We start from the raw sequence: 18,407 nt of genomic DNA on the forward strand, positions 1-18,407 counted from the left end.
CAACTTCCAGGCCTCCAGAAGGAGGGTCTTTCCCCAGTCCGAGGCAGCGTACCCCACTGTGAGCACGAGACTGTCTGCACCCATCATCTCTGGCCCACAGCTCAAGCAGTCCAGGTCCTTGAAGCACAGCTGCCTGCTGCAGCAAGGGATGGGTTTCCCTGGTGCATAAAAAATTCAGCACGGATAAAGTAAACGCTTGGCACACGTGAATAATTGATGGCAGGCAGCAAGCAGTGGCCAAAAGTGGGTAGGCGGCTGCTGCTCCGACGGCTCGCGGCCAAGGGCGGCCAGGCCCAGGGGTTTCCACAGTCAGATTTACAGCCCGGGTATTTCCATGCATCTTGCAGCAGAGCAGAGGAAAAGGAGTCAGTACAGGTGCAATACTCTGCCAAAAACCAGGATGTAAACAGGCTTTGTGGGAAGGTGAAGGACAACTAACACACTGCTGCCAAGACCATCTTCTCCATTCCCGCAGCGTGTCTGCCCTCCAGGAACCCCGACTTCGCTGCCTCCTCCGGTGCCCTGAACAAACCTGCACAAGGAAGCATGGAGAGGGCAGGAAAAAAAAAAATCAGGAAAAGGGGTAAAATAGAAAACTAAAAGGCACTCTCCTGCAGAAGTTAACCATGGCTCTTGGTGGCGTCAGCCTGCAGTGCACGCTGCTCTCCTCAGCGCTCGGCGCCGCTCCTGCACACACAGCGGGCTGTGGCGGGGCCTCCGGAGCTCGGCGCGGAGCGGGAGCGCAGCCGGGAAGGGCCAGGGCTCCAACGAGCAGCCGCAGCCCGAGCCTCCCCCGAGGCTCTCCAGTGCTGATTCATCAGCTGTGGGTTTTTCCACGGCGTTGTGAAAAAAAAATCAATGAGATCTGTGCTGCAAACCCGACATTATGACACACACACACACAACAAAATCCTCTGCAACAAACTGATCTGTTTAAATGCAATAATGAAATTTAAAAGCTTCTTGCTAGGCAGGGTAGAGGGAAGACCCTCAAGAACTCAGACAAAAGTGGTATGAAGGAGGGCTAAACCTCCTTGCTAAGCCAACGAAACAGATTTTTTTAATTGGCTTCAGACTGGTTAAAGGCAAAGCAGCAGAGGCAGGGAGTGCAAAATAGCTCCACAAATGAATGAAACAAGTCTAATACATTTTATAAATTACAGGCAGCAGCAAAGATTAAAGACCCTGATCTGTCCCCTGTGTTTTGTCCTCATTTCACCTTCCCACTAGTGTAGCACTTGCTTAGCAATATTTCCATAAAATCTCAACCTCCAAATATGGAAAGAGTCAAACATGAATATGGAAGAGAAAAGAATGTAAAAAAGGCAAAAGCAGGAGCTCCATCCTGCCTTCCCGCTACCTCATGCCTAGGAGGGCAGCAGCCCATGCAAGCGAGCCCCGCGGGGTGGGTGCTGTGGAGGACACGGACGGGGAAGGACGGGCAGTGCTGCGATGGGGGCTCAGGGTTTGTGGCTTTCAGTGTCCCCATTTACAGACACCGAGCGGGGGGCAGCCGTCCGGAGCGCAGGCGCCCGCGTCGCAGCACGCGCGGGGTGACGGCACCTCTACCCAAGCGCCGCACGCGAGGACACCCTGCGCCTCGACAGCACCCACACGTTACACTCGTGACAGCAAACACGGACCAGCCCAGACACACTTGCACTTAAATACAGGTACCATGAAGTCCTCAAAACTTCACACGAGTCAAACGTGTTCTGCCCTTTCCCCACTAAATATACTACTAAATCTCCCCAAATCCTAACCTGAAGCAGTAGAAACTTTGCTGTGTGGTGAGATGTGTATTACAGCTAAGCAATGGCAGTTACCAGCTACATAGCAGAAGGCTGAACCCCACAAGCAAGACAGGCAGCCCTGAGGCTCACTGCAGAGAGCCCAGCCTGCAGGACTGCTCCCGAGGAGCGACCAAGCAGTTAATACTGTCCCCTGACCCAAAGTGCTGCTACTAACACCTTTTCCTGTCATTACTGCACGAGCACAGTGCAAAGACTGCGCCTGCCACCCCATCAGGGACACGCTGTGCAAGGGTCGCCCATTGGAGAGGGCAGCTCCATTCCCTCCCTTGGAGGGGGCAGCTGCTGCCGCAGGAGGAAATGACAGGCTTCACAGCAAGGTTGCATTTCAAACAAGCAAGTTGAAACCCCTAACGGTATGACTCAACACCATTTTAAGTGAGCAAAATGTTCTTTTATGTCTCACTACTAATTTATTTTTAAATATTAATTGTACTCTAGTGAGAGGGTTTTTGTATCTGCAAGCAGGTACTAGTAGCCTGTTGGAATAACCACCCTGCAGTGCATTTCTTCATAAAGACACACCAATTAATCTTCTAGGAACAACTCCACTAGTGCAAGTGCCTATGTATACACATACCACAGACACACAAAACATTTCACACGGCCTCTTTGCTCAGGAGAAGTAACAAATGTGTGAGATGGTGCTCATTTAACCTCTACGGTCTGCGTTACACACTACGGGTCTTTCGCTGAGGCCAGCATGAGCGCATCCCTACGCAAGCAGACTGCTTTTTCTATTGCATGAGGAGCTGCTGAGCATCCTTAGGTTTACACACTGTGCTTGCAAGCAAGCACAAGGCACAGCAAGGAGCTCCGGCCTGCTGATGGGTACTTGAAATCAGGACTTGTTGTTTTGCCCCCTCCTACCAGAAATTAAACCATCATCAGACTGGATTTTGGCAAATGAGGGAAGTTAAGAGATTTGAGTGTCCCGCAAGGAGCGGGGAGAGGTGACAAACTCAGTGCAGCTCCATGGTTAAAACCAAAATTCCAGTGAGGTAATTCCCAGCTGGCCAAATGCCAAAGCAAGACAGACTTCACATCTTGTTTGTTGTCCTACGTACTTCACTTAAAGACACATTAGTAACAAGTATGCAGCCCAAGGTCATGAGATGTACACGGACCGCAGCAGCAACACCAAAAGCTGGCATAGGCCAGGCCAATTCTCCTCAGCCACATTGCTGCACCACGGCGACATGACTGCTATTCCCACGACAAAACTAACATTTCTGCAACTTCTTATGTGAACAGGACCAGAGCAGCTTAGCTTGGGCATCTCTGCATGGCGCTGCATTGCAAGGCTTAGGAATGCCCTAAAGCAGCACCTCAACTGAGGACCAACCTTGTTCATCTGCACGTCAGTGACAGATCTGAGGAGTGTTTTCATTCAGTCACATCTGGTATCACTTCTTAACCTTCTTTTCCAAACCGAATGGCATCTGGAGATAAAGTGCATTGGGCAATGAACCTCTCCGCTTCCTCCCTGCCCCCAAATCTTTGAAAGTTGATCTTCAGTCCGCTACAGGATATTTGGTCTCCTATCTTTATTTTAAGATATATTTTAAGATATTTCAAGAAATCCTCAACACATTAAAATCTCCTATTCGTGGGATTTTCTTTTTTTGAGATACCTCCATGCAAGTTTGTCACTTAACACTGAAAGATTTCGAATAAAACCTCTTCGTGCTTTTGTAGTGTTCCCCTCATCTGGCTACAGAAGGACACTACCACTTCTTATTCTGTTTCCTCATTAAAAGGAAAAATTGTTTTTTTTTTTTTTTTTTTGAAATCTCAACAATTATGGGAGTGCATTTGCAACTACAATAGGACAAAAATTGGTTAAACTAACTCACCATGTTATTTTCTTCAAGCAGCCAAAAACTAGTGGCATGCTGCAATACAGCATTCCCATCACGGCAGCAAATGTTCTTTGCTTTGTGCTGTTCTAGCAGCTGCGGCCCATCTATTTGTTTTATTTGGCCTTTTGAACATCTGCATAACTCACATTCTTCAGATACTAGGTTACTTCTTTCTCGGGATGTGGGGGTGGGGAAAAACAGAGCCCGAGCATTTACCTTGGTTCAAAACTCACCATACCTGAAGCTGGACACAGAGATTAATGTGCTTTAGAAAATTTCTCTTCACAGGAAAAATGGAGAAAATAAAAAAATCACTCCCTCCCCCCCCCTTTTTTTTGTTATATTTTAAACTGTTACTCATTACAACTACATATTGCAAAATCACCAGGCAGAACCCCACCAGCCATGCACAGCTCCAAAAACCATTAATTCAGCCAACTCCTACGGCTTAACGGAATTTAGAGTCATAAGGGTTCAGTCTAGTCATAACTTTCTATGAATACCTAGAAGAATAACCAAGAGATCATCTCTGACCAGAGGGCTGCCAATTACAATAACCAAGTCCCTTGGTGCAGCTGACAGTAAGGGAGCATAAGATGTGCAGGGTCTTACCCCAGACACAAAGAGCTATTGCATCCATTTGTTAGGTGAACACTGGGTCAAGAAAAGACACCTAGAACTACTTGCTCTATGTTTTTTCACCTACTAAACCCTATTGGCTTCACTGCTTGCTCAAAAAGTAGGTGACAAGAAAAGTAAGAGTGGAAATTTGCAAAACCCGTGACGGACAAAGCAGAGCAGCGCGAGTCTGCAAGACAAAAATTTTGCTACTGCTATTTGTCTCTGCATATAAAGCAATACAACATCAAATGGCATTGAATACATGCTACGGTCATGCTGAAAAGCAAAGATACTCTCAGCTTAAAGTCTGTAGAATTCTCTAAGGGAATGGAAATGCAAAAGGAAAAACTACAGACCCTATTTTTAGCCACCATACACAGACAGCAAGTTTCAGTTAATCCACATCAATTTATATAATTTGCCTTATCATCACCTCAAGTAATAGGTGTTTACTAAACCTTATTTCAGAGTAGTAAGAGGACTATAAGAAAAGCCTGGAACAAGGGCAGGTAATCGCAAATCCCTGGGGAAGAAGAGCGGGTAGGCTGTAGAAACAGAGAGACTGAACTAAGATCACAGCTGACATTCTCAAAACCTTGGAAGTAATCATGCCGAAATCATACAAACTAAAAGCATACAGAAACATTGTATTTCCTACTATGACCCTATCTCACTCAATACTTACTTAAAATCAGGCTTTAAAAATAAGTTTAAGTCTTCTCCAAATTAGAGCCCTCTTACTAGTAAGAGGATCAGATTAGAAATTGTCTGGATTTTTTATGCATTGCAAAACTCATATTAAAAAACAAAAACTGCTGAACTTAGAATAAGAAACCTAACAGTGGCAGGTTAGACTGTCAGTGAATGAAGTGAAAGAGACTTCCTTGCTCTATCAAACGATATGAAATGTAAATCTGCCGAAGTGTTCACATCCAGGAAAGCTTATCTTTTTTCCAGCTACACCAGTTGATCTAGTAAGAGATACTACCTGCATTTACAGAGCTCCTCCTGTCCATTAAGGACAAATCTCTATACATAAGCATTTTTATACTAAATACTTGGTTTTCTGAAGCACAGAATCATGAAACCAATGCTTTTCCTGAAGGAAAAAAAAAAAAGAGTACATTATTTGTGACCTTTTTTTCTAATATTTCTCTGATAAACAAGCATAGCTCCCAAAAGAAGACAGAGTGGAGGGAAGCATTACAACCGCTCCTGTCTCTTTTCATCTGGCAAGAAGGCAACGCTTTCATAAACATCCTTTCTTCATTTCCTACAACCACAGGGGACTTCAGAGGAATTTGAGGAAAACTTTTAGATGCTGCTGAAAACCATCAATAATTGCAACATTCTTCAGGTTTCCATTCTTGCAACTAGCTTCTTTCTATCCTGCAGGAAAGCCCTTTATGTTTATGTATATGAAATTAGGCATTTCCAAAAGCGTTTTACAACCCCACATGCACAGCTCCACGCCCCTAGGGTGGAAGGGCTCCTGGTAGAACTCGGGTCCAAGCTCTGATTCCCGGCCTCAAGAGCACGTCAGGAGGAGCTGGGAAAGTAAAACCTGATATAACAACCTCAAGTGACTAAAGAAAGACCAGCCGCAGGTAAACTGCTTGACATTTCCTGCATTTCTACATGAAGAAAGTGCTACAGGGTCCCTATCTTGGAGAGAGGAAGGAAGAGAGGTTCTTAGGAAAAGGAGCGGGGAAACCAAACGGAAGCCCAGAAGGATATTTGGCTGCAGAAGCACTTGACTCATACCCTTTGGAAACAACTCCTGGGGTTGCAAGCAGGCTGCTGCCTTCACAGTGAAAATGCCAGTCCCCAGTTAACTTTCCTCCCCTGCAAAAAGGGCAAGATGCATAGCATATCTTTAACTACTAGCACTAAAACTGTTGATGTGTTCTGCAATATATAACACCTGCTTTCTGGAGAAATTCTTTTTTAGTCCAGTCCAGCTTATCTACTTGTGAGGTTTTGGTATGTGAATGTTATGAAGGATTTTGATTCAATTAGTTGTGTTTTCTCTACCTCTCTTAGCCTGAATGACTGTCTGTAAAATATTGTCAGTGTAATTTAAGCAGTCCCTCACCACGTCTTTGGGGAAAGCACCTATTAAGCTTTTGTCAAGCTGGGGCACAAAGCAATTTGGTGAAGATCAAACTTCCACAGTCCTTGATTTTGCAGCTATTGTTGTCTTGTTTTGGCAGAAAGTTCATCTCGAAATTGCAATGAAAAGAAATATATTAAATTTTACTCCACTTAATGGTTGTACTACGTCACGTACTTGTGAATAAATTCTAGAGGACGGAGGTCTGCTTTTAAGACCGCTGTTACCAACCAGTTATATTTTAATAGATCCATTATTCAGCACAATTTGTAGAGTCCTGACTTAACTCTGTCAGGTGCAACATGCTTGCACAATAGCGAAGTCTGAGCAAGCAAGAGGCAGAAAAATAAATATGCATCTCTGGGCACCCATGAAGTGGTTTGAAAACTATTGCACGAGGACCAGCACATCCTTTCGGTACCAGTAATCCCCCTCTGTGTGCACGCCTAGAGCTATGGTATTAGTAAGCACGTTTGCTGCACAAAACACAGCCAAATATTACTTACAGAAGGATTTACAGTCTTCAAATGTAACAAGTAAGAGCAAGCAGAGAATTTTGTTTCAGATAGAGTTTTTTGTAAAGCACCACCTCACATTAACTGTGAGGTATAAAAACGGTGAGTCTTTTTGCATACTGAATTTTAAGGAGGATCTGCTCCTTGCGGAGGGATTGAATCCCCATTTTTCTGATCTTAATGCCAGCCAGTCTGAAGAAAGTACTATTTGCTCTAATTATGAAATATCCCTCATAATATAAATATCCCGCGCTCTGCAGCAAGGCTCCATTTGCAAGGCAAAGCAGTGTAAAAACAAAAGTTAATTGCCTGTGCAAATATTTCAGGGCAGCGTTTACGTAATCCGCAGAACATTAAGTCCCCGAGCCGTGCTCTGCTGATAGGTGAAGGAACAGCCCTGAAAGGCGGCGGCGCTGCCAATTAGCTCTCCGCAAATATGTACCCAAGCGGAGCGGCGGCCGGCGCCAGCTTCCGCGTTCCCCCCGCGCGGCGCCCGGCGCTCCGCGGCCCCGGCGCCCACCGCGCCTGGCACGGCCTGGGGGCTGCGAGCACCACGAGGAGGAAGGAGGAACCCCCGGCCCCAGCGAGCTGGGCACCGCTGCACCGTGTCCACCCACAAAACACGCTTCTTTTTCAGCTCACAACAGCTGATTACCTTGGGGTCAGCAGCTCTCAGAGCCGGGGCCTCTTGCCAAGCACTGCTGCCAGCATTAAAATGGGCTGGGCCGAAAGCGAGCGTTTCTCAATCAGCTTTCCACAAAACTATTGAAGCACAGCTTTCCACAACGTGCCGAGCTCCAGCCCTTTTCATAAAGTACATATACTTTTCATACATCTATAACTACTCCATAAATGTGTACTCATGCACACCCCCGTCTTGGGGGAACTACAGCTCAGCTCCCTCAGAGGGGAGCAGTCCGCACAAACAGAAGAGTTAAAACCATTCGAGAACTCGGCTTCCAAAATTCTTCTAAGTCACGTAATTTATGTTAAATAAATTGCAATTTTGATAATAAGACAGTGAAAATAAGTCTAGTCTTGTAAGTTGTGTGGGTGTACAGTTATGCTTATATAAGTTAGGAATTTGTATTACTTTAAAGCATGTGTGTAAGTCTGCTTTGGGGGATATCTACCCTCTCCGCAGGCATTCTCTGTTTCCATATTTAGGAAAAACATCACTGTATCACACTGCACAAAGTTGGTGAAATGTTTTGGGGAGATCTTTTTCTTCAGCAGAAGGGCCCAACCTGCACAGTTTTCAGCTCATTCCCCAGTGCTGTTGAAGGGGACAGAGGGTGACACGGTCAGGCCCCAAGCGCAGCCACAGGGCCCGCGCGGCCGGGCTGGCCGAGACTCGGAACAGCAGCATCTGCTCCTGAATTTCCTCTCAAGCAGTGCACATGGGCAGCCCGCACCGAGGTGCAAGGCCAGCTGGAAACCACCTCACCTGCAGCACAGTGGAAAAGCCTTGGAGATCTCCTTTTCATTTGAGAGCAAGCCGAATATTGGTACGTTTTCTCTAACAAAACCAAATCTGCTCACGTGCCTTTTGGGGCATCTTTAGCACCAGGCTCTGAAGCCCACACTCAACCAGCACCGAAGCAGGAGAAGGGATTTTCAAGTTTCATTTCTGGCGCATGTCCTCCAGATCATGGAAGCCTCGGTATCAGTAGCGTAGCCATAAGCATGTTAGGTTTAAGTGGGGGAAAAAAAGGGGAGAGGGCAGAGGGAAAGACAGGTAAGTAGTGCTTGGAATACAAATGACTCTGAATACACCCCTACAGAATCAAAATAAAAGCTTGCAAATACACAGGGTAACTGTACTCAATTAATTATTAAAGCTGCTTAAGAAATAGGAGGGTCATATGGGGAAAAATAATTCATAGGAATAACACAGGTCTTGTAAGCAGCAATATCTGCTTCACTCCACTGCACTTTCTTCAACTCCCTCTAATGCTACTTAAAAAGGTTGTCTTTAAATCAGGTTTCAATATTTTTAAATTGTATATATAAAAATATCCAGCTTCACAAATCTGCAAATGTATACTGCAGCACATTTTAAATAGTTTGAGTTTATTGTTCTCTTCAAGTACTCACATGGGAAAACGCATTGTTGTGTTTTACTTTACACTTACATAATCTTTATTTTCTGTGACAGTACTTTGAAACCTCCCTCTCTTCCTCCACACATCACACACGTTAGACCTTTCCAGTTTTATGAAGCACATTTGAATTCCCATGGAACAACTTAAAAACAAAAACACAGTTATTCCCATGTACCAAATCCTACTACTACTTCTACAAAAAGGTTTGAAGAGGAGCAAAAGATTTAAGCTGGTTCTTTTAGGTAAAAGATACTGGCAGCCTTCAGTTTTGCCTAGAACAGACAACTGTCTGTTCCCTTGAAGAAATATGTGCCTTCAGACTTCATGTTTTCTGTTATACTTGTATATCTATCACATTTGTAATCTTTGCTATCATTGCTACAGTGGATGAAAAGAATCAGTTGAAAAGAATAAGTCAGACTTGGGAAATCTGTCGACACACTCCTAGTCTCCTGTCGCTTCTGCCTGTCACACATAGCGGCTGCTGGTCACCACCAAAACCACGGGGTCCCCAGTGGGGCAGGGCCCCCTTCTGCCTGAACCACCGGCATAATCACCACCAAGCTGCTCCCCTTGCCACCACGGAAAATCCTCCAGGAAACAAGTGCCCAATGCACAGGAGGGATTTTGGGACCAAGCTGGGAATGCAGACACATGTCTCTACCTGAGTGCCAGCCCTGCTCCTCTGGGACGCCCCTGTTGCTCCCTCCCTGCAGTGCACATGTGATATTAGGCAGAGGGTTTTTTTTCTTCCAAATACTTCAGCCCTCCCCACCAAAGCCAGGGTTCTGGGACACCACCAGTCTTCGTGAACCCCACTCCCTCACTGGGCTGTTCTGGAACAGCCTTGGAGCCAAACACGAGCGCAGGGCAGAGCTGCCGAGGCAGCAGCAGCAGCGCTCAGGTACAGCCGCGCGCTGGCCTGGCTGGCTTGGTGTGCGAAGCCCTGCACCCCATTGACACTAAGGATTAAGATCGGCTCTTCCTCTTCAGCAATCAATATTTCTCCAGCTTCATTTAATGGTTATTATCTGCATTTTAGGTTTTCAGTATCCAAATTTTCCTCCTGCTCTCCCCGACAGATTTATTTTTTATTTCTCTGGTCCCTGCCCTTCCTCACAGTGTCGGCGGTCAGCGGAGAGGAGATTGCCTGCGGCGTTATCGGGACAGACAGAACAGCGGGAAGGGCGGCCGGCCCCAGCTGCGCCGCAGGGAAGGCTGCCCCTGAGCCCTGGCCTGCGTCTCACTGTGGCCACGGCCCCACACGGCTCCTGCACAGGAGGCCGCCAAGCCAGGCCCCAGCAGGGGCCTGCGGCCCGCAGTGCCTGAGCCTCCCGCCAGGGCTCTGCACCCTCCTTCCCTCCCTCCCTGCGCCCTGGTGTTCAGGAGAACAGCTATTGGTGCGGGCCATGAGCCTGGGTTCATGTCTACGGAGAGCAGGAGGCAGGTGCCGGCTGGTAATTACAGCAGGGCAGCGGACACCAGGAAAGCCCAGCTCCATTCTCAGCTATGTCATTCACTTGCCAGGCGACTGCAGGGAAATAACTTGGTCTTTTTGTGCATCCATGTGTTCAGCTAGAAATACAGGGTTGACATTTGTTAGCAGCCCAACAGACTCTCTCATTTTACAATGACATCCGCCAAATGCTTTCAGGAATCAAATGCTAGACTTGCCTGCAGCCTAGGTTGAGTTTGTGGTAAACTGCAGTTCTTTGGAAGAAATAGCTGCCTCCACCTCAATTCCTAGCTGAGAATAGGCTTTTAACGAGTGATTTTCTTTCGTAGAACCAGTCTTGTTATCACAGGACCTAAAAGAGATTTTCCATCCCTTCCAAAATAATGAATGCCCACAAAAGTGTCTGCTCCACCTGTGGATACCTTGAGAAGAAGATAGAGGAATGATGCTTGTGGTGCTGTCATCACAGGTCAAGCTGTACATGGACAAAATGCCTTTCCCCCTTAAACCTCCTTATCAGCAATACTTCCCATAAGGATTCACCTAGATTAGGAATAAGAGAGTATAAGGAAGAACATACTACACCCCTCCCAAGGGAGGTCACCAGACTGAAGGCAAATCTCCCTATTACGAAACCTCATGGTTCAGTCGCAATTCCCTCTACAAATGCCTTCTTAAACGCTTTTCTTTTCTCCTGAAGCATTTTTGTCAAATGAGAAGAAAAAGTCTGATCCCTACCATTTCATGAAGACAGTGACAGTAACTGATGTTAAGGCATCAGAAAGCACCTATCATGAAAGGGATGCCGTCAGAAACACCACTTTTTGGTCTGTTGACAAGAGGATAGATATGAAGATAGATAGTGCACCTCCAATAGCACTTGTGTTAGTTTTCAATTTATACCCAACACACTAGATAGAGAGGCTTAGTTTCATGTAAACCTGTTCAGGAAGGTATCTCACTGAGTCAAGCTAAAATAAGTGCAAAAACAATCAGAAGGTATTTGGCCACACAATACTGACGTTTGGCATGAAGTAAGCTACAAGTAGCTAAGAAGCACTGAACACATGGGATCAATGCCTGCAAGATAAAACAACCTATTTCAGACTGCTTGTACTGCAAAACAAATCAAAACTGGATTCTGCAAGCAACATGTGTAACTATTTTCATTGCTTTTAAAGCTGAAGTTGCACAGAGTGCACCAAGCGACCTACCTGAGCAGCAAGCACAGGCTCACACAGCTCCTGGGCTGAGGTGCCAGCGAACCCCAGCAGCCACAGACACCCCAGTGGCCATGAGCAGCAGGACACGGCCACGCCAAGGGACGCAACTACTCCGAATTATGCCATTCGGATACATTAATCATCTGTCACGCTTGCTCTGACGACAACCACAGGCTTTGTGCCCTTATCCTGCAAGGGGTTTTCCTTCCTTGGCAAGTTTACCATTCCAGTGCCAATGTGGGTAGGTACTTTCCCTGGAACTAGGCTGTATTCTTGAAGCCTGCAGTTTTATAGGACTGGTGAATACTCTCCATATAATCCTTACTAATCTATTGACAGAAATACTCTTTTTATTATTGTTATTTCATATAATGACTCTGAAGTGCTGGATTTTTGCAGCGCCAGGCATAGCAAGGACACCTGCAGAAGCCCTGGCCAGGAGTCAGCGACTGGCAGGGTCCATGGCTGCAGGTCGCACATGTGACACTACCGCGTGACCAAACTCCCATCAGAACCAAGCAGGTGCAGTCTGTTTGTCGGCACGGCCTAGCTGTTCCCCAGGCAGTAGTTTCCCACAGTGGACATTGTGAGGATCAGGAAACAGTCCTAGCAGGTCAAAGCAGGAGCCCTTGGGTCACACTGGGCTGTCCCAGCTGGGCACCCGATCTATGTTGTCTGACCTGGGTCTGCGGCAGCCTCCTGCCAGCGACCCCTCCTCATGATCCCACATCTCCCGGAACCACGTAGGGCACAAACGCTTCATTAAATCTATCCTGCTTGAGCCCTCACAAATGTTGAGTGTCTCTCTGCTGGTATCCAACCCTCTCTTGCACACATTGCAGTCGCACCACATAACAAGCTGGTTTTTCATTAATCACTTCTCTTGTTTTCTTCTCATAGAGGCAGTAGAAAGGTGGGACTACCTCTTTCTTCTGGTACTGGATCTACTACCTCTACTCCGAGGTTGCTAGGATCCCAGGCGGCACCAGTACGGGATACCAGCACCATATGGTTATCTGGATATGAATACTATGGTTATCTGAAAGGCAACGTCAGGCTGTGGTCTTAGGACCACGGGCCCATTAAGCACTAACTCAGCCAGTCTAACCATGCAGCAGAAGAGCCCGTCAAATATTTAAAAGGTTTTCAGAAGGTGCTATGTTAATCTCATCCTTTCAGTATAAAAACCAGGCCCAAGACTTCCTATCAATTTTATGTATCCAGAGGCATGCCCAGTGCCACTGCTCCAGCCTGCCGGCTTCATTCAGGGAGAGCACTCTGGCCCCGCACGCCCCGGCACGCCAGGGGCAAGGCGAGGGTGGTGGGCTGGGAGCGCCGTCCTTCAGAAACAAGGAGTTTTCTACACCCACCAGCTAAAGCTCTCCAGCCCACATGAGTCTGTTAACCTTACCAAGCCACAGGCTTGCAAGGGGTTTGCCTGGGAGGTGACTTTTATGAACCAATTACTCATCCCAGTTGTACTCTAGAAAGGATCTTCATACAGGGTCATAAGAGAAGATAATTTCCAGACAAAATAAGGAGGTTAAAAGTAATTTAATTTTGCCCAGAGTAATTCATTTTTTAATTTCACAAAGGCAGCTTCCCTCTTTTTAAGTGTGTGCTCTATTTGTTCTTCACTTAATTTATAATACTTTAGGTATTTTCCTATTACAACCCTGCATTACTACACACATCACAGCAAGTTCTCCAACAGTTTCAGCTTTTCATGAGACACATTATGGGGAGCACCAAACAGCCCAGACGCCCTGCCGATGGCAGGTCATTTGAACACAGGCACACGTCTGCTCCGGTTTAATAGCTAGAGACACAAGGGTTTGACCCTCTGCCTGGCACACAAAAAATCTGCAAGGACCTTTTTGTCCCTTCCTGTTTTAAAGTGCCATATCTGCTTCTAATTTGCCTCCACCTCCTACATATGGATTTGGCCACACTGAAGCACGCGCACGGAGCGCAGTCCATGGAGTGCAGCAGGAGGGAGGAAGGCTGGAGCTCTCCGAAGCCGGTGGCAAGCCACAGCCTCCATCAAAACCACATGTGCCAGAGACCAAATATTTTGCATTTTGCTTACTGTTAATAAAGCTGCTTCACTTCATTAAAAGCAGCTTATCATTTTATCTCCTCGGCCTGATTAATTAACCTCTGGCTAACAGGAGCGAGCGCTCCATTTGAGGATTCCATTACGACGACACCGGCGAGCGCCGCTCCGCTCTGCCGTCGCTTTGCCTTCCCGCCGCCGCTCCAAGCCAGCGGCACCTCAGCAGTCCGTGCAGATCATCAGCCCCAGACTCCAGATGCTGCCACAGAGAGTGGGCAGGCAGGAAGGGCACCAAAGCGCACCCAAGGCCCCATTCCCTGCTGGAATATGCACATGGATATCATCTACTTCTCATCACAACTGTGATCATCAGCTTGGAACTAAACAGCATGGGAGGAAGAAAGAGCCAAGGAAATAAACTGGGTTGCTAGGAAGGAGAAAACACTATCTTTGCTACACACAACTCATTTGTCTTTCCAGAATAAAAAACAGCTTTAAAGGAAGCACAAACAGCAATGCCTTGCTTTCTACGAGAGAGAACTCTCTCCCAAGCCAAATTCCTTGTGCTACACATGAATAAAAACAGCTTCTGCTACAGTATTTCCCTACAGATTTTACAGTTGCATATTTCCGCCAGAATCTAGATTTCTACCAGCAAAAAACTTATGCTGCCATTCTTCAGCCAGGCATCCGAAGACTGAAAAAATATCATAGCTGCTCGTATTGCTGGCAAACAGTGACTCCCTTCATGTATCAAATTTGTATCTCTCTTCAATTGATTTTATGAATATTACAAATATTCAAAGACATTTGGGAAGTAAAAAGCAAAGACTCCACTTTCCTTTCGCCCTGTTCTCTTCTTCAAAAACGTAAACATTCTTTAGCAAGGTAGTCCACAGAATGCATAGAGATCATTGGGCCCAAAACTGCAGCCAATGAGTATCTGGGGAGGACAGAGGGGCAGCAGCAGGGGAGATAAGAAGTTTTGGGTAAACTTTCTGTTCACTTAAGGTAATCCCTAGGTAGAAAGCTACCAAAATAACTAGAAATTTTGTAGTGGAGGCACAAGAAATTTGAGAAAGAAGTGGGAGAGAAAAACACAGAAGAAAAAAAAAATTAAAAGCCACGCTTGGTTTATGAAGCGCAAGCTTTAAATTCACAGCCTGTGCAGAGAGCAGCATACGTGGATACGCAGCATACGCAGCACAGGGAGGCCTGGTTTGCATCACGCAGCATCACAGCGTAGCAAGTGACCACGGAGCAGCCACGCAGCCCGGCCGGCTTCCCAGGCCACCTGCGCCAGAGCAGAAACGTCTGGATCGCGCGCACCAAAGCGCTCCGCAGCGCACGCTGCCCTGCTGCTTCACACCGGGGCAAGATTTTCCCAGGCCGGTTTTCTTTCTGTTTATATTTATATATAAAACAAGTCACCGTAACAAATGTTTTCTTGTAACGAAAACATTATAGCCCGATTGTGGCCTTCCAGGCTTCTCTTCAAGGGAGCAGCACGAGGCCCTGGTGAAGCAGCAGCAGCAGCCGCGCTGCCCCCCGCACCAGCGCCGCCGGCTCCACGTAGCGCGGGCCGTAGGGCTGCTTGCGCGCCCGCGGCCCACCTTCAGCACCCTCCTTAGCTGCTAAACACACCACTCGCCTTACAAACATACCGCTTTTGGAGAGAAACTGTTTCTCTTCTGCAATCAGGTTTTTGATATTTAAATCCTGCCCAGAACAAGAAACAACCAAACCAAAACCCTACACTGCAACCTTCATGAAATGGCAATCTGAAAAATATCAAATGCTTCATTAAAAACAAGGGAGCGCAGGCTCGCGGTTAACTTAATTAAGCATGTAAGAGCCTTAAGCAATGGTAAAGTTTTTATCGAACAGGGGAATTTTACGGCTTTACAAACTGAGAACTCAGAAAAAATGTAACAAGCTCTTGTTAGGTGCAGTATAGCTTTGACAGACACTCTACATTTACTGAATTAACATTTTACTGAACACAGGTACTTACTAAATGAGAAATCCTAGCCCAAAACTTGTCTCAAAGGATTTTGAAAAAAAAAAAAAAGGAAAAAACAAAACATGAAACAAATACCTTGTTGAAGTGCTCTTCAAAGTCTCAAAAGCTATGAACTTGATTTATATATGAAAGAGGAAATACAAACAAACAGGGTAAGCTTCCCACTGACAGATAAGTTATTAGAGACACACTGCTTAACATACCACAGTGTCACCCACCTGAAATGTGAGCTAGCAGCAGTATCACCTTTCCTTTGGAGATGGTTCAGATTGACAGGAACAAGGCAGAAAGGGGAAAATAATGAGAAAATACAAGTCTTTCAGAATTGGTGCAAAACCATCCTTCTGCAGGCCCTGATCACAAGCAAACTCCCCTCTCGCTCAGTCCCAGCAGAGGGATGGCTGCTCTTACAAGGGGCAGAAGAATCCAAAACAATCTCTGCACAGATTTGGGCGAGGAGGAAGCAAGGAGGAAGACAGGACAGATTTGGGGGCAGCCAAGGGCTGGCCACAAGCAGCGGGATCCTCTCCTCCCGCTCCCTCTAACGCTTCCAGCTCGGGCGAGGGCTGCGCTCCCCTCCTCTCCCAGCGCGGACCCCGTCTGGGCCCAACAGATGGGGAAATATTTCTTTTCGCTCCAGGTCTCAAATTTCACCGTCACATCCAGCCTCTTCTCCCAGGGATCTCACCCCCACGGACAGGGGCAGCATGATGGCATTGGATAATACCGGCTGCAGCGCCTCACCACACCGCGCTTGCCGGCGGCCCAAGCGTGCACCCGCCCACGGAGCTTCAGAGGGGCTTGACAACCTCCGTGTGCCGGGAGTGGGAGGCAGGGGCAGCTTCCCGGGCGGATCACGTCACGCCGCTGTGCCAGCTCCCCAGCCCTTCCCCAGGGCTGGCAGCGCAAGGCCAGCGCACAGCTCGCTCCGCACCGGAGCCCGGCCCCAGCACAGGGCCCTTCTCAGCACCGCGAGGCCAAGCGCCAGGCTGCCAGCTGCAACGGCTGCGTCCAGACAGCCGGTACCGCCGCTGCCGCAGGGAGCACCGACCTCTCTCGGGACGGTGGGAAGGACATCTCGAAGCACCGCACCCGGCTCCCGAGCAAGCACTAATCAAAATTTTTAACGTTAAGATATATTTATGCCATTTGCCTTGCAGCTGACCTGAGTCTATTCAAGTCATTCACAGTGCTCTAAGAATCACAGTGCTAATGCTTGCTTTTTACAGATCCTGAGACATAAATCGTGTCTTGAAGAGGCAAGATGGATATGGATTACACGTAGATCACATCAGACACAACTACAAAATTTAATTGCTTAGAAGTACTGAAAGGCAACCCTGCACCTGAACTGTCACCCACGACATCTTGGCACTTCTGCCCACAACCGAAAAGGTCTGAAGAGGTGAAGAATTACCAGTCATTTCTGACTCTCCACAAAACATGCCACAACTTGGAGCTGGAGCTCCAGTTGGTTCCTCCCCTACTCGCCAGTGGTACAGACAACCATGAAACCATGAAGCACCCACACGGGAGACATTTAGATTAAAAAAAAAAAAAAAAAAAGGGAAAAAAACCCCTATTATACCAGACATCGTTCTTCAACTTGGCTTCTCCAGAACTAACTGATTGTATTTTCATCTGAGCTGGTATTTGGGCAGAGATTCAGTTAATCGGTTTGCAATGCAACAGGCTCATTATTTATTTTTTCCCCACAGACACTGAGAGTGCATCTCACCTTGCAGTTTTCCCAGCTGACTATCCCACACGCAGAAATGGAGTGAGAAGCACACGAACCTTTGATTTGCATGAGACAGTGGAAGGCAATGCCGGAGCAATCCACATTAACCAGAAGACTTGTCTGAACTCTACATAGACAAGCTTCTTCTAACATCACCCTTTTCCAAAAGGAGCTGAACAGGCAAAACACGTAGGAAAGCAGATAACTACCTCTTACCTTTCTGAAGAGGCCGCCGCCAATTAGCACATTCCTGGAGCTGCTAATTCAGGCAAAGAGAAACAAAACAAGACAAAAAAAAAAAAAAAAAGGAGCATGGAGCAGTCTTCTTCCTCAGCACAGCATTTCCTAAGGGGAGAAAAACAAAACAGAAGAGAAAAATAAGTATCAGCTTTTGTTTTTTGAAGAGGCACCAGATTACAAGTCCTCAGATTAGGTATGGTGCCTCACTTTCTCCAGCCCCAAAATATATATATGAACTGGAGCTACCCTGTACTTTCATGCACTGCTATCACCATATCAAAGAACGCAACATGAAGGCCGAGTCACCTGCTAAGAAAAATGTGGATGGGTTTGCACAGCTACCAGAAGGGGAAGAAGGCTGAAGCTTCCCAGGGGAGCGCTCATCCTAACAGCACAGTCAGTCTGCTTTGGCCAGGCTCACACCCACTTCCGTGTAGGAATTCAAATGCATCACTTCTAATGGCACAAGAGTTGGCAAAAGTCGAATTTCAACTTGCATATTGAATACAGAGGTAGATATAGGCTTAAAGAGTGTACACCCGAGCGCTTACAAACTCTTCCCAGCAAGATCGTATGTAAAACCAGAGGTACATGTGACCAGTCATAACTTGCATTTCTTTTTCTTTCTGAAAGACTACAAC

General features: G+C 46.8%; 1 protein-coding gene across 3 annotated transcripts in view; it reads right to left on the reverse strand.

Moving 5' to 3' along the window:
- ZMIZ1 (zinc finger MIZ-type containing 1) overlaps positions 1–17,884 on the reverse strand; it is a 249,833-nt gene extending 231,949 nt beyond the window's left edge. For all 3 annotated transcript variants that reach the window (XM_088526383.1, XM_088526384.1, XM_088526382.1), the window contains exon 1: positions 17,743–17,884. The gene's annotated coding sequence lies outside the window, so the exon portion shown is untranslated. The remainder of the gene's footprint in view (positions 1–17,742) is intronic.
- Between the last annotated feature and the right edge of the window lie 523 nt (positions 17,885–18,407).

The sequence above is a fragment of the Tinamus guttatus genome, unplaced genomic scaffold (assembly GCF_059628265.1).
Source record: "Tinamus guttatus ecotype Peru unplaced genomic scaffold, ASM5962826v1 Tinamus_guttatus_pri_ptg000246l, whole genome shotgun sequence".
Taxonomy (NCBI): domain Eukaryota; kingdom Metazoa; phylum Chordata; class Aves; order Tinamiformes; family Tinamidae; genus Tinamus; species Tinamus guttatus.